Source organism: Palaemon carinicauda, chromosome 9, assembly GCF_036898095.1.
Source record: "Palaemon carinicauda isolate YSFRI2023 chromosome 9, ASM3689809v2, whole genome shotgun sequence".
NCBI lineage: Eukaryota > Metazoa > Arthropoda > Malacostraca > Decapoda > Palaemonidae > Palaemon > Palaemon carinicauda.
In genome coordinates, this window is record NC_090733.1 from 42222295 (window position 1) to 42236176 (window position 13882).

Consider the following 13882-nt stretch of genomic DNA (forward strand, 5'->3'; position numbering starts at 1 on the left):
TACCATGTTTAAAGGGTTATTGATTCTAAAATAATGTTGCTTTAGATATCTATTTAATCTCTATCGAGTGGCCAAATCACATGTTTTATCTTCATATTATTGCCAATAGTGCTTTCTGTAATAATTAATCACTTCATAATGTTTCTGTTACATATTTAAAGATAAATGAGCGAAAAATTTATGTTACTTTCTAAATATGATATTTCAAGGAAAGACACAACAAACATGAAATCTTACCGCCCAAAAGATTTACTCTCAATAATATAATAAATATTCACAAATATCATATCAGGCCGAATAGAAAGACAGCTAGACTTTATAATCAACCAAGAGGGCGTGAATGCTTTAGAAATGAACATTTAACAACTGACAATATCTATGTAATTATTATTATTATTATTATTATTATTATTATTATTTCTTGTTAAGCTACAACTTCAAGTGGAAAAGCAGGATGCTGTAAGTCCAGGGGGCCCAACGGGGAAAATAGCCCAGTGAGGAAAGGAAACAAGGAGGAATAAAATATTTTAAGAACAGTAACATTAAAATAAACATTTCCTATATAAGCTACAAAAACATTAAAAAAACAATAGCAAGAGAAATTAGATAGAATAGTGTGCCCGAGTGTACCCTCAAGCAAGAGAACTCTAACCCAAGACAGTGGAAGATCATGGTACAGAGGCTATGGCACTATCCAAGACTAGAGAACAATGGTTTGATTTTGGAGTCTCGTTTTCCTAGAAGAGCTGCTAATGGAAAATTCAACAGAGTATGACAAATCACTATGTATGGCATTTATAGATTGGAAAGGCTTTCGATTCTGTTAAAAGTTCCGCTGTAATAAAAGCCTTTCAAAGACAATAAGTAGAAAAATATTATATTAGAACACTCGAAACTATCTATACAGGAAGTACGGTCATCTTAAAAATACTTAAAGATAGTGAGAACATTCCAGTTGAGAAAGAAGTTAGACAGGGAGAAACCATCTCTCCTAATTATTCACAGCATGCCTAGATGTTTAGAAGAATTTGTATTATGAAACTGCAGGAATTAACATCAATGGGACATACCTTAACAACAATATTTGCGGATGACATACTTCTGTTTAGTGAATCATGGGAGGAATTGCAAACGATGATATAAGCGTTGTATAGAGAAGGCATAATTGTAAAAACTGAATAAATAAGAACAAAACTAACATAATATTGAATAAAGATGCAGAATGCCATTAAAAAGAGGGTTATGGAGGAGCCTCTATATATTAATAAGGATTATAAGTACTCACGGACTAATGAAACAAATAATAATACCAATTCCCTAATATCGCAAGAGGGTCTGCCCCTCTCTTTTATTCTTCTCATGTACTTTCTCCCTATTTCCTTAATATTTCCCATCCCAAGTACTTGCCCTTGAGCTATAAACTTGTTTGTATTCAGTGGTACTCTTCGTTTCCCCATTTTCCCCACTTCCCTATCCTTATTATTATTATTATTATTATTATTAAGTATTTACAGCAGACAGTATGTGTTTTCCCAAGACGCAAGACCAAATTGAAAGAAAATTTATGAGAATTAACCAAAGACACAGAAATGGATAAGTGAGTAAACTAAAATAGAGAATACTCGCACAAAATAAAAAAAAATAAAAATAAATGGACATGTGCAGGGCATATAATGAAAAGGACATATAATAGATTTACATTAAGATTAACAGAAGGGGTCCCTAGATAATACAAACGAAACAGGGGAAGGAAGGAAAGGTGATATATTGGAGTGCTAAGAAATTTTATGGTCACAGAAAGACCGTAAAACAACAGGTGTGGCAGGCATGGCATGTCTGAGGCATTTGTCCTTGCGATGATATATATATATATATATATATATATATATATATATATATATATATATATATATATATATATATATATATATATATATACATATATATATGTATATATATATATATATATATATATATATATATATATATATATATATATATATATATATATATATATATATATACTTCAATTAAGCCATATATATTAATATATTAAAGTCTGGATTCTCTTAACGACCTCGGGATCAGAGCCCCAGGTGGAATCACCCAAAGAATCCAGACTTTAATGTATTAATATATATGGCTTATTTGAAATATGAAAAAAACACGTTTAAATGTGCAAAAATTTATCATTAATCGAATGCCAAGTCCCAAACCTACCAATTAGCTACGATGGTGAATATGGGTTGATTTCAATTCTAAGTACAGAAAACCTGAATTTGACAGGTACATGTACAGAAGAATTGTCATTGACTTTTATCTTTCTTTGTGGCTGAGTGGTATGGTCACTGTCATACAGATATCCTGGACGAGGGTTCAAATCCCCGCCGGTCTGATATTATAGTCTTTGGGTGATTCCGCCTGGGGCTCTGATCCCGAGGTCATTAAGAGAATCCAGACTTTAATGTATTGATATATATGGCTTATTTGAAATATGAAAAAAACACGTTTAAATGTTCAAAAATTTATCATTAATCGAATGCAAAGTCCCAAACCTACCAATTAGCTACGATGGTGAATATGGATTGATTTCAATTCTAAGTACAGAAAACCTGAATTTGACAGGTATATGTACAGAAGAATTGTCATTGACTTTTATCTTTCTTCGTGGCTGAGTGGTATGGTCACTGGCATACAGATATCCTGGACGAGGGTTCAAATCCCCGCCGGTCTGATATTATAGTCTTTGGGTGATTCCGCTTGGAGCTCTGATCCCGAGGTCGTTAAGAGAATCCAGACTTTGATATATTAATATACATGGCTCATTTGAAATATAAAAAAAAAACACATTTATATGTGCAAATATTTATCATTAATCGAATGCCAAGTCCAAAACCTACCAATTAGCTACGATAGTGAAGATGGGATGATTTCAATTCTAAGTACAGGAAATCTGAATTTGACAGGTATTTATGTACAGAAGAATTGTCATTGACTTTTATCTTTCTTCATGGCTGAGTGGTATGGTCACTGGCATACAGATATCCTGGACGAGGGCTCAAATCCCCGCCGGTCTGATATTATAGTCTTTGGGTGATTCCGCCTGGGGCTCTGATCCCGAGGTCGTTAAGAGAATCCAGACTTTAATGTATTAATATATATGGCTTATTTGAAATATGAAAAAAACACGTTTAAATGTGCAAAAATTTATCTTATATATATATATATATATATATATATATATATATATATATATATATATATATATATATATATATATATATATATATATATATATATATATACACACAACAGGTGTGGCTGTCATGTCTGAGGCATTTGTCCTTGTGATTATATATATATATATATATATATATATATATATATATATATTTATATATATATGTATATATATATATATATATATATATATATATATATATATATATATATATATATATATATATACATATATATATATATATATATATATATATATATATATATATATATATACAGTGTATATACAATATATATATATATATATATATATATATATATATATATATATATATATATATATATATATATATATATATATATATAGAGAGAGAGAGAGAGAGAGAGAGAGAGAGGAGAGAGAGAGAGAGAGAGAGAGAGAGAGAGAGAGAGAGAGAGAGAGAGAGAGAGAGAAATACCCTTAAATATCTAATTAGCTTAGCCACTATATCACAAAATAAGAGTAAAATTCTATTGATGAAAAATATTCTAGTCCACTGGGTTCAAGCCTATCTAAAGTTCTTGAACGTCTTAATAGGTTTGCTGAAGGTAATCACCTACTCCCTAGTTTGCAATTTGGTTTTCGTAAAGGCCTTGGAGCATGAGATGCCCTTCTTACAATCTCCAATGCTGTACAGAAATCCCTTGATTATGGTCAGGAAGTTCGTATGATTGGCCTTGATTTTAGTGCTGCCTTTGACCGTGTTAATCATGAGGCCCTTGTTTTCAAACTGAAACAGTTGGGAGTGGGTGGGTCATTTCTTAGTATTATTATTTATTTTTTAAATAATAGATCTCAAAGAGTTGTTGTTGATGGGCACCATAGTGAGTATAGGAATGTGATATCCGGTGTTCCACAGGGTAGTGATCTTGGCCCATTACTTTTCATACTATATGCATATGACATGTGGTTTGGCCTAGAAAACAAGCTTGTTGCATATGCAGATGATGCTACTCTCTTTGCATCAATTCCATCCCCTGAATGTAGATCTGGGGTTGGTGAATCCTTCAATAGAGACTTAGCTAAAATTAGAGCATGGTGCAAATTATGGGGTATGAAGTTGAATCCTAACAAAACTCAATGTATGATTGTAAGTAGGTCAAGGACGGTGGCTCCTCAACATCCGGATCTCAGTATTGATAATGTTTCTTTAAATTTGTATGACTGTTTTAGAATTTTAGGTGTGATTCTCGACAGCAAATTTACTTTTGAGAAACACATTATGTCTGTGTTTTCTTCAATTCCTCAAAAAATTGGCTTATTGAGAAAGTCTTACAAGATTTTCGGTGATCAATCTATTCTGAAGAAGTGTTTCAATTCTTTCATTCTACCTTGTTTTGAGTATAGTGCTCCTGTCTGGTGTTCAGCGGCTGATTCTCATCTGAATTTGTTGGACAGAAACTTACGGTCTATTAAATTTCTTATGACTGATCTAGATATTAATCTCTGGCACCATCGTTCAATTAGTTCATCATGCATGTTGCATAAGATTTTTCATAACTCTGACCTTCCTTTACATTCAGATCTCCCTGGACAATTCTATCCTGTTCGTAATACTAGGCTGGCAGTTAATTCTAATAGCCAGGCCGTTCAGCTGTTACCAAGTTGTGGAATGATCTTCCTAATCAGGTAATTGAATCAGTAGAACTTCTAAAGTTCAAAGTTGGAGCAAATGTTTTTATGTTGACCAGGCTGACATGAGTCTTTTTATTGTTTATATGTGACATTTCGGTTTTTTACGTTGTTAATAGTTTATATAGGACAAATCTGTTTTGACGCTGTTACTGTTTTTAGAATGATATATTTTTAATTTATTCTCATCATTTATTTATTTACTTATTTCCTTTCCTCACAGGGCTATTTTTCCTTGTTGGAGCCCTTGGCCTTATAGCATCTTGCTTTTCCAACTAGGGTTGTAGCTTGGCTAATAATAATAATAATAATAATAATAATAATAATAATAATAATAATAATAATAATAATAATACTCGTCCTTATTTTCATCCACCATAGGCTGGAATATCTGGCCGGCTAGCGATATAAATCCTTTAAGAAAATTCCCAATGTGTCTGTTAGCCAGTGGGTGAGTTAATTCGGTATTGGTGGGTTATTAATGCTTATTAAAAAAAAATGAGACCACCAATGTTTGCGAGGAAATTACCTAACATACATAGACATATACATACATAACTAACACTCGTGATTTTTATCAATATTAATATCAATCACAATGGTATTTGATATCGAACTCTACCTTTGGAACTATATATCCACTGGATATTCATTTATGATAACAGCTTCTGGCTGGCGAAAGACTCGAACCTATGCCTCTTAGCCGAAAACATGCCTGCCGACCATTAAATGCCACTGTGGTCGATATTTACACTATATATATATATATATATATATATATATATATATATATATATATATATATATTAATGTATATATAAATATATATATATATATATATATATATATATATATATATATATATATATATATATATATATATATATATATATATATGCATGTTTATATCTACATGTTCATATGCAAAGGTATCAGTTTATTTTTCACATCATATCTTCTTAAAAGCCCGATCATCTCATCAGTCTCAGTTCGATTCCTGTTCATACTTTTTATAATGGCAAATGTATCTACATTCCGGATACCTGAAGTGAAAATCAATTTTCGATCCAATCCAGCACTTACTATCCCTTTGTAATGAGAACAATGATAAGTTTTCTTTTGAATTGAAATCGCTATCTCGTTTGGTAATTTTCTATGAATACTTAATAATGCACGAATTTTACCTTACAGTGATGATGAGAATTTCTCATTACAGTTGGTTTTCCTTTGGTTGTTGAACAGAGAAAGTGGTACTATTAGAGAAACTTTAACAATCAATTTTCTTTTTTGGACTTCAGAATACTAATTACGTTAGGAAGTTGATTTCTTAATTTTTTTTATGCATCCCTATATTCTGATACTCGTAAAACGCTTATCAGCCTCATGATTCTTAACAATCTTATATATATCCTTTAAAGTACAGTAGAAATTACTTTATGTGAAAGATCAATAAAGAAGAATTCCATTAACCTATAAAATTTCAGTTTTTAGCCAACTTGATAGTAGATTATTTTGAAAAGATATCTTACATCTTTGTATATAGAGGTTGTGAGACATCATCCTCTACCTTTCCATCGTAAGTATTTCATTATCCATCAAAACCAGAAAATTTAGAATATGTAAGAACAAATACAGAATTTTGTATGGAGATTTTTATGTTTTAACTCCAAAGGTACTCAAAAAGCACATACGAATCTTTATTTCCTTTTATCATTTTTGTTTTTGTTTGTGTTTTTGGAATTGATGTGTGTAAATAGCCAAGGTAACCTTAAACATGAACATAGAAATATGTTATAATTGATTTATCACTCAGTAGTTTCCGTAATGTCTTCAAGGATTATAAGCAGTTTACAAAATGAGTTATTTTGCTTTATTTCATCATAAAACTGTTCAGAAATCGATATCCATCCGCCCATTATAGAGGGAAGTTAAAATAATCTAATTTTGAACATTATATTCACATAGCTAAATGAACGAAGTTTATTTACATATGCAAATATAAAAATCCATAAATATTACAAAAAAGATATTTTTTTAAAGTTTTTTCTTAATTATGGCTATGGTTTATTAGAGTTCTCAATATGATTTGGAGCGTTGTTTCTAAGAGTTGATGCAATGAGAAGGAAAAAAATTAAAAACAAAATTCAGGACTTATATTCATTGGATACAGTCCGTTTACACCTGTTTTCTCATGTATCACGTATTAATCATCTATACCCTATGCTGATGAAAACTGGACAAGAGAACATAATCATTCATCAATTACCACTATTTCATCCACAGGTTATGGGTAGTGAGGTGGAAAAGGATGGCGAAGTTAGGATAAAAACAAGAAAAATATATAATTATTTTTACTAATTTTAAACTTATTCTCTATGTATTCCATATTACATATTTACGAGTAACTTGATCATTTTAGAATGTAATATTAGAGCCATAGAGATATCAAATATCGCAAATTTGAATTATGTAAGGAAACAAACCGAAAGACATACTATTATTCGTTACTTAGGTGTTTGATTTAAATCATTGTATTTTTTCAACCATTGTTTACATTCCATGTACACACACACACACACACACACACATATATATAGATATATACAGTATATATATATATATATATATATATATATATATATATATAAATATATATATATATATATATATATATATATATATTTATATATATATATATATATATATATATATATATATATATATATATATATATATATATATATATATATATATATAATCATCACCTCCTACGCCTAATGGCGAGAGAGAGAGAGAGAGAGAGAGAGAGAGAGAGAGAGAGAGAGAGAGAGAGAGAGAGAGAGAGAGAGAGAGAGAGAGAGAGAGAGAGAGCGTGTTTTTTTATATTATTTTCTCACAGTGACCAAGGCTGATGGCGAAAACCATTGTTTTCGTGACTCGTCTTGCAGGAATATCACTCTGTAATATCAGTGAAAATAATGTTGATACACTATATCAAAAGATATAAAAGCAGAGAAACATATCATCTGGCTGCAAGGGGAATAGCCTGACGAATGATACAGAGAGAGAGAGAGAGAGAGAGAGAGAGAGAGAGAGAGAGAGAGAGAGAGAGAGAGAGAGGGGGGGGGGGCGGGGTAGCTGGGGGAGAGAGAATGAGGGAAAGAAGGAACTGGTGAAGAAAGGGAGTGATAGAGAACTAGGGACAGGAGAGGAAGTTTAAGTGGAATGGGAAAGAAAGACTAGTTCTCTTAAGATGCTTACCTGAGTGAAGAGACAATTTGCTGTATTCAAAGATTATCTCATGAAGGTAAATAAATTCCTACAAATATTTGGAAAGAAAGCGAGGTGAAGTGCTAGAGGATAACTTACGTCTGAAAATTGAGGGTAATTGGACTCATATCAAATATGACTGAGACGTGCTTGAGGTGTGTAAGCATTGCCTAATTTTGGCCAATAGTACCATTTAGCCTTCTCAATAAGTTGTCCATACTAAAATTGCTCAGGATGGTGCCTAGATATGAAAAATCACCAGCAACCTTTCACAGCAAGAGCTGCACCCTTTTGTACTACTTTGCTTTACTATTATCTGCTGTTTCTCTTTTCCAATCGATTTTCTGTCTCTATTTTATAGCTGTTTATTTACTTTGTTCTAAGAAGTCTTTAAATTCTGTCTCTTAGAGAAATTTCAAGTTTTCATCGCACCTCTTTAATTAGCCAACTTCGTCCTTTTGCAGAGTTCTTCCTATGTCCATTCCTTTTTTTTTTTTTTTTTATGTTACGAGCCATTTATAAGGTATAAAGAAATATAACAATGCCACACACGAGGGTTTTCATTGCATATTAAACTGACCATCCGGGTAACGATATCAAAAAGGTATATATACTATGTATGGGAAATATTTTATAATCTGAAAGAACTTCCTTTCAGGTAGAACAAGTTATTTTGACAGTAATAGTAATTCCTTTGCAAGAGTCGAAGATAAATTAGTAGAGACGAGTTGGAATTATGAACCAGGTATTATAAGAGCAGAAGGAAAAATGAACAGCATTCGTTTATTTTAATGTTCAACATATATTTTTAGGTAATTTGCCAAACATTTATTCTTTACATTTTATTCTAGGCAACTTGTATCAAAGTAATCTTTCAAAATTCAAACCACTGTTATAGTTTGATCCTTCGCTGAATCAAAATGACTTAACTATGTCTCTCAAGAGGTAATGGCTATCCACCTTTAGACATTATAAAATATATATATATATATATATATATATATATATATATATATATATATATATATATATATATATATATATATCTCTATATCTATATCTATATCTATCTATCTATCTATCTATATATATATATATGTATGTATGTATATAAATACATATATATATATATATATATATATATATATATATATATATATATATATATATATATACATATATATACATATATATATATATATATATATATATATATATATATATATATATATATATATATATGTATGTATATAAATACATATATATACACACACACATTATATATATATATATATATATATATATATATATATATATATATATATATATATATATATGTTTATCTATCTATCTATCTATCTACATATATGTATATATATATATATATATATATATATATATATATATATATATATATATATATATATATATATATATATATATATATTGCAGAAATGATATTCATATATCTTTCATAAAATGAGGAAGGGACACTACGAAATTATAGATGATGTTAATACCATTATTAATTAACACATGCTATAAGGATCATGAAACAGTTTCATTTTGGAAAACAGTAGAAAATAATATATTTCAGTTCTATAATAGTCCTTTGTTCGCAATTTGTAATTCATCGTAGCGTAATAAAGCTTCTTAATTAGCGTTTGATTGATATGCGATGGGCTTTCATTACTAGATATTCCCAATTAATCATGTTAACTGGTCAAGTAAAATTACAAATCTATGACGGCGTATTCAAACCAAGAGATTAAACTAAAAGCATTGTCCTCGTTAGGATCAAAGAGATTTTCAGAGAGTTCATGATTAATGATTGACGAGCAAAGAAAAAAAAAATACTAATCAGAAATACAGTTGAATGTTTTTTTTTTACATGATTTGATTTCCTTCTTAATAATCTCCTATTCATTATATTTCAGAAATATAGATAAAATATTTTTTCACATGAATTGATTTCCTTGTTAATAGTCTCGTGTTCATTTCGTATCATTAACCCAGATAAAATCTTTTTATACAACATAATTTCCTTTTTAATAATCTCTTCATTATATATCTGGAACATAGATGAAATCTATTTTTACACGAAATGATTTTCTTCATAATAATCTCTTATTCGTTACAAACCAGAAACATTTTTTTTTTTACACGAATAGATTTCCTTCTCAGTAATTTTCTTTTCATTACATATAAAAAACACGGATAAAATTTTTTTTTACGAATTGATTTCCTTCTTAACTATCTCCTATTCATACATATCAAAAACACAGATGAAATATTTTTTACACAAATTGATTTCCCTTTCAATAATCTCATGTTCATTACATATAAGAAACACAGATAAAATATTTCAATACACTAATTAATTTCCTTGTAAATAATCTCCTAGTCATTACATATCAGAATTTTTTTTTCACCTTAATTGACTTCTTTCTTAATGATATCTTATTCATTACATATTAGAAACACAAATAAACGATTTCTTCACACGATTTGACTTCCTTCTTAATAAATTCCTTTTTATTACATATCAGAAACAAAGATAAAATCTTTCTTCAAACGAATTGATTCACTTATTAATGATCTGTCATTCATTATTTATCTCTAACTCCGAATTTTTTTCTCGAAGTAAGATAATTCCTAACAATCTTCTTTTCCTTACTTTACAATAACTGGGAAAAAAAATATCACACAATTTGTTTTACTTCTTAATAATCTCCCATTCCTTAATTCTTATTAAATCAGAGAAATCATTTTACATGATTTGATTTATTTCTCAAGTAAAATCTTTTTTATTACTTATCGGTTACTCTGAAAAAAAAAAAAACTTTATTAACACGAGTTAACTCACTCCCTTTTAATCTCCATTTCGTTACTGGTTACTTCAAATATATATATATATATATATATATATATATATATATATATATATATATATATATATATATATATATATATATATAAGAATTAATATATTTCTAAATAATATCTCTTTCATTATTTAACGGTTACTACAAAAGAATCTTTCTTATATCAATTGGTTTACTTCTTAAGAATCTCACATTCCTTACTTATATCCAAAGGTTAACTCTGATTTTTTTTTTCTTTTTTTTTTTTTACACAAATTGATTTACAAGTTAATAACCTCCCATTCTTTACTGCTAGGTAACTCCATAGAAAATTCTTTTTCTTATGAGTTGTTTCATTTCTTAATAATCTGTTATGCGTTACTTACCGGTAAAACCGAAAAATAATATTTTTTACAAGAATTAATTTGCTTAATAATCTACCATTCGTTACTTATCGGTAACTTCAGCAAGTCTTTCTAAACGTCGTCAATGCACATGAAATATCTTTTTAAAAGACTGCACTTTATGATTGGTGTCTCATTCATAACTATTATTTATTCACTCCCATAAAAGCGTTGTATGTCTGGTGAAGATTCGTTTTCTTTCTCAGTCGTCCTACCTCTTTGAATGTAGATCCATTGTATAAGATTAACGTGCACATAATTCTACATAATTCTAGGGTTTTTTTTTTCATGTTCTGCTATACGTTCGAGTCTGGAATATTTGTAAAGAAAGCTACTGTTTGCAAACAAAAGAAGAAAAGAAAATCCCGCCCCCTAGTGTACTGTTAACAACACTAATATTGCACGAAGTGTCTTTATTATTATTATTATTATTATTATTATTATTACTAGCTAATCTACAACCCTAGTTGGAAAAGCAAGATGCTATAAGCCAAAGGGCTCCAACAGGGAAAAATAGCCCAGTGAGGAAAGGAAATGAGTAAATAAATAAATGATGAGAATGAATTAACAATAAATCATTCTAAAAACAGTAACAACGTCAAAACAGATATGTCCTACATAAACTATTAACAACGTCAAAACAGATATGTCATATATAAACTATAAAAAGACTCATGTCTGCCTGGTCAACATAAAAGCATTTGCTCCAACTTTGAACATTTGAAGTTCTACTGCCTAGTATTACGAACAGGACAGAATAGTCCAGGGAGATCTGAATGTAAAGGATGGTCAGAGTTATGAAAAATCTTATGCAACATGCACAATGAACTAATTGAACGACGGTGCCAAAGATTAATATCTAGATCAGGAATAAGAAATTTAATACACGATAAGTTTCTGTCCAACAAATTCAGATGAGAATCAGCAGCTGAACACCAGACAGGAGAACAATACTCAAAACAAGGTAGAATGAAAGAATTAAAACACTTCTTCAGAATAGATTGATCACCGAAAATCTTGTAAGACTTTCTCAATAAGCCAATTTTTTGTGCAATTGAAGAAGACACAGACCTAATGTGTTTCTCAAAAGTAAATTTGCTGTCGAGAATCACACCTAAAAATTTTAAAATAGTCATACAAATTTAAAGAAACATTATCAATACTGAGATCCGGATGTTGAGGAGCCACTGTCATTGACCTACTTACAATCATACTTTGAGTTTTATTAGGATTCAACTTCATACCCCATAATTTGCACCATGCACTAATCTTAGCTAAATCTCTATCAAGGGATTCACCAACCCCAGATCTACATTCAGGGGATGGAATTGATGCAAAGAGTGTAGCATCATCTGCATATGCAACAAGCTTGTTTTCTAGGCCAAATCACATGTCATGTGTATATAGTATGAAAAGCAATGGGCCAAGAATGCTACCTTGTGGAACACCGGATATCACATACCTATACTCACAGTGGTGCCCATCAACAACAACTCTTTCAGATCTATTACCTAAAAAATCAATAATAATGCTAAGAAACGACCCACCCACTCCCAACTGTTTCAGTTTGAAAACAAGGGCCTCATGATTAACACAGTCAAAGGCAGCACTAAAATCAGGGCCAATCGTACGAACTTCCTCACCACAATCAAGGGATTTCTGTACATCATTGGAGATTATAAGAAGGGCATCACATGCTCCAAGGCCTTTAAGAAAACCAAATTGCAAACTATGGAATAGATGATTACCTTCAGGAAACCTATTAAGACGTTTTGCCATAAGACGTTCAAAAACTTTAGATAATATGGGAGTTATGAAAATTGGGCGGTAATCAGTGGGACTTGAGCTACCACAAACACATTTACATAGAGTAGTAACATTACCAATTCTCCAACAGGTGCTAAAAGCTCCTCTTCTTGCTTACTTGCGTAAAATAACAGATAACTTTGGAGCTAACAAATCGTCTGTCTTTATAAAAAAAACAAAGGAAAAATACCATTTGGGTCTACACTTCCATAAGCATCAAGGTCCATCAACAGAGCTTTAATCTCACGAGATCGAAAAGCTAAACTAGTTAGTTTAGCCTCAGGAAAACAGGAATGAGGAAGTTCAAGTTTTTCATTACTCTGTTTACTGTCAAAAACATCAGCCAACAGGGTTGCCTTTTCCTTTGAACAGTGAGTGACTGAGTCATCTGGTTTAAGTAAAGGAGGAATTGTTCCATCTACACCAAAGAGTGCAGATTTAAGGGTAAACCAACGTTCATGTTCCTGAGTTGTACCAGAAAGGGTTTCTTTTATGGTTAAAATTGTACTCCTTTTCAGTTGAGGCATAAACTCTCTTAGCAAAAGCTCGAAGCTGAGTATATATATATATATATATATATATATATATATATATATATATATATATACACACACATATATATATAT